The sequence below is a fragment of the Lynx rufus genome, unplaced genomic scaffold, assembly GCF_022079265.1.
Source record: "Lynx rufus isolate CCGP_SWC_20201006 ecotype Redwood Valley unplaced genomic scaffold, mLynRuf1.p SCAF_31, whole genome shotgun sequence".
Classification (NCBI taxonomy): domain Eukaryota; kingdom Metazoa; phylum Chordata; class Mammalia; order Carnivora; family Felidae; genus Lynx; species Lynx rufus.
In genome coordinates, this window is record NW_025814847.1 from 1,874,528 (window position 1) to 1,878,408 (window position 3,881).

The window sequence follows — 3,881 nt, forward strand, 5'->3', positions numbered from 1 at the left end:
CTTAACTTAACTCCTTCCGTACCTAGAAGCCTGGAGCCTCCCTTCCCCTCCACCCATTTTGCTGTCTCCCCACTCCCCACCCCTCCTCTGGCCACCACCAGTTTGCCCCCAGTATTTATAAATCTGATTCTGCTTTTTGTTTGTTTATTCATTTGTTTCGTTTTTGAGATCCCGCATATAAATGAAATCAAACCGTGTTTGTCTTTCTCTGTCTGACACATTGCACTTAGCATAATGCCCCGGGTCCATCTGTGTTGTTGCGAATGTCACACCCTCAGACATTTGAAGGTTCTGACCCAGAACATATCCCCAGCACTGGATGTCCATTACTAGCCTTTCCCCTTCCAGCAGCCACAGCCAGCTTCCAGACTTTTCTCCTGAAGCTCTTTCCGTCTTCCCTGGAATCACGTCCTCACCCCCCTGGAAGTTTTGCATTCGCCAGTCCAGTCGTGGAGATCTGGTTCAGGATGTATAACCATGGATAGCATGTACGGACTATCGTTAATAAGGTGGTATTGTATATTTGAAAGCGTAAAAGGAAGTAGACCGTAAAAGTTTTCATCACAAGAGACAAGTCTGTAACTGTGTGACTAGACTTCTTATGATCATTGCACAATACATACGACTACTGAGTCATCGAAAAAAGAGTTATAATGATGAAGGAGTTCGTTACAAGTGGTGTTGGGGGGGTGGCTCCGTCGGTTAAGGGTCCGAATGTCGATTTCAGTTCAGGTCACGATCTCACGGTTCGTGAGATCAAGCCCCAGGTTGGGCTCTACACTGGCAACGCGGAGCCTGCTTGGGGTTCTCGCTCTGTCCCTCTGCTTCTCATGCTCTCTTTCTCTCTCAAAAGAAATGAACTAAAAGATTTTTAATTTAAAATTGATGCGGGGATGTTAAATACCTAGCATTTTTCATAGCCAGCTCTGTGGCAGCAGACAGTTTGGTCTGGGAGCAAATGACAGAACAATGGCTGTGATGACGATGGCGGCCAGCTGGCTGAGCAGGTGACCGGCGGCTCCCAGTGCAGACGGATTGCGTGTGTGATAGAGAAGAAGTAACTACCCAGCAAAAGGAATGATTTCAGGTGTCTTTTGCACACAGGACTCTTGAACATATTTTGGTGGCATGTTTTCCGAGGGTAAAAGGAGCTCCAGGAAATCATTCAGTCATTGTATTGTAGATGTTGTAATTTTGAGCTTATTGTATGTATATTGCAGAATAAAGCAAATACGCAAAGCTGTTGGTGATGTTAGAATCCAAGATTATATGTATGTATATGTATATATATATTTTATAAAATTTATATATATACACACACGTATAAAACCTTGGATATACATATATGTATATATGTTTTTCCTCAAAAAGCTTTATTTTTTCCATTTGGTCTGTGGCTCGGGAGAGGGCTCCAGGATGCTTATAAAGCTGCCTATTGTCTGCAGAGAGAGGCCCAGGCACCAGCCCTGGCATCAGGGGGCTGTCAGGGGGGCTTCAGAGGCTCCCGCTCATGCCTGAGAGGGAGCCTTTCGAAGAGATACTCGCCCAGCCCAGCCCGGGGGCCAGGCAGCCTGCAGAGGTGAGTCAGGGCATCGCCCATCTTCTTGATGACTTTTGCCTCCTCATCCAAGAAGTGGTTCTCCGGGAAGTCACAGAGCCGGGGCTGCCTGCAGAACCCAGGGTGTGTAGGTGCAAAAGGGCCTGGTTCAGGCCGTTCTCCAGAAGCAGGGCGGCTTCCATGGCCTCACTCCTCTTCCGACGGCTCCTGCACGTCCTGGAAGCGGGTGCGGCTGCCGCACTGGTTTTGCATCTTCAAGAGACGCTTGGTGCCCACGTGCTTCTTCTCACCAGCTTGCAGAAGTGGCCCACGCCTTCCAGAGCCACATCATCACGTGGAAATGGAAGGCCAGAGAGAGCTACGTGTAGGAGGCCCACAGGTGCAGGTTGACCAGGTGTGGACGGCGGCCTCTACCTTGGTAGAGTAATTCTGACAAATCTGGGAGCTCATGGTTGATCCGTAATAAAGAGCTCAGCTCAAAATAGGGTGTTGGTTAGGGGCGCCTGGGTGGCTCAGTCGGTTACGCATCCGACTTCGGCTCCGGTCGTGATCTCACGGCTCGTAAGTTCCAGCCTGCATTGGGCTCTGTGCTGATGGCTCAGAGCCTGGAGCCTGCTTCAGATTCCGTGTCTCTCTCTCTCTCTCTCTCCCCGCCCCTGCCCCACTCACGCCCTGTCTCTTTCTCTCTCTCAAAAAATAAATAAACATTAAAAATTAAAACCAAACCAACCAACAAAAAAACTAGAGAGTATTTTTCATCTTCACTGTGTGTCGCTTCTGGGTTAGCAGGTGTTCTGATCCACAGGGACCCAGTGGCAGAGACTCCGTCATTTAGAACACCGCTGGTCTCTGAGGCGGTGGGAAGGAAGGTGCTGGAAAGTACACCCACACGTCTGCTCATGTTTCATCGGTCCACGTGAGTTATGCGGCCATGTCCAAATTTAGGAGGGTGGCAAAGTTCTGTCTCATGGTGGCAGATCCTGTAATTTTTGTAGGAAGTACGTTTCTCCTCTCCGCCAGGGACCGAGTAGCTGATTGTACGACTTGTTGTGGCTGAGGACTGTGGTGGCTGTGACAGCACGCTGGCCCAAAGCAGAGGCTCTAAGAGGCGTGTCGGGCTTTCACTTCCTCCTTTACACGCCTGCCCTCCAGCAAAAGAAGAGTGGGCCCCCAGGAGCCACGGCTCCTTCCTTTGGACGCCTGGTTTGGGTGAGACGGGTCAGTGATCCAGAACCCGGAGCCAAGCCCAGCAGAGCAGTGGCTGAATCTCGGTCCTGGGAGCTGACTGAATTTGTTGTGATAAGCCCCCATGATCTTGGATTGTTTGTTACTGAAGCCCAAACTGACTAATACACCTGTCAAGGACTCGGAAAGAAGAAAACAGAATGTTGGTGAAGGGCTCAAATGACTTCCACATTGACCGCCTGTTTTTAAAAAATAAGCTTATTTATTTGAGAGAGAGAGAGAGAGAGAGAGAGAGAGAGAGAGAGAGACAGGGACGGAGAGAGAGGGAGTGAGAGAGGAGTCCAAGCAGGCTTCACATCATCAGTGCAGAGCCCAACTTGGGGCTTCTACTCATGAACCACGAGATCATGACCTGAGCCGAAACCAAGAGTCAGAGGCCACCCAAGTGCCCCGCGTGCTGCCGGCCTCTTAATGAAGGAGGCGTCGTGAACACCGTGGCACCTGCCGCTAGCCCACACGTAGGTGGAAGGCTGTAGGAATTGGGTATTTGGGTGAGGCTACGCACGGCGGACTCCTTGCTCTTTGCAAAGGGTTAAGAGTAGCTTTGAAGCAGAGAGAGCCGATCTCATCAAAGTCGGCCCCGCTGACAGTGGACGGCTGGCGGCCGTGTGCCCCTGCTGAGTGCACCCTTGCGAAACGTTTCATGCGTGTTTCATCAGGACTTCGGCCCACAGTGCCAGTACGTGGGGAGTACAGGGGTCACAGCCTGGTAAACCCCGGTACGAGAAACAGCACCTCGGGAATGTGGCCACTTTATGGGGGGGGCGCTATTCTGGTTTAAAAGTGACACAAGGTATAAATAGGGGTGCCTGGGTGGCTCAGTCAGTTAAGCGTCCGACTCCTGGTTTCAGTTTGGCTCATGATCTCACAGTTCATGAGTTCAAGCCCCGCATCAGGCTTCACCCTGACCGTGCGGAGCCTGGATGTGACTCTCTCTCTGCTCCTCCCCCGCTCCCTCTCTCTGTCACAAAAATAAATAAATAAACTTTACAAAAATTTTGTAAGTTACAAAAGGTACCAGTAAATGTCATGCTTACGCCTTGGTTGGGTTCTAGTTTGAAGAAACTACAAAAGCATC

General features: G+C 50.3%; 1 pseudogene; it reads right to left on the reverse strand.

Moving 5' to 3' along the window:
• Positions 1-1,451: 1,451 nt before the first annotated feature.
• On the reverse strand, positions 1,452-2,008 carry LOC124521717 (ferritin light chain-like; annotated as a pseudogene).
• Positions 2,009-3,881: the final 1,873 nt, after the last annotated feature.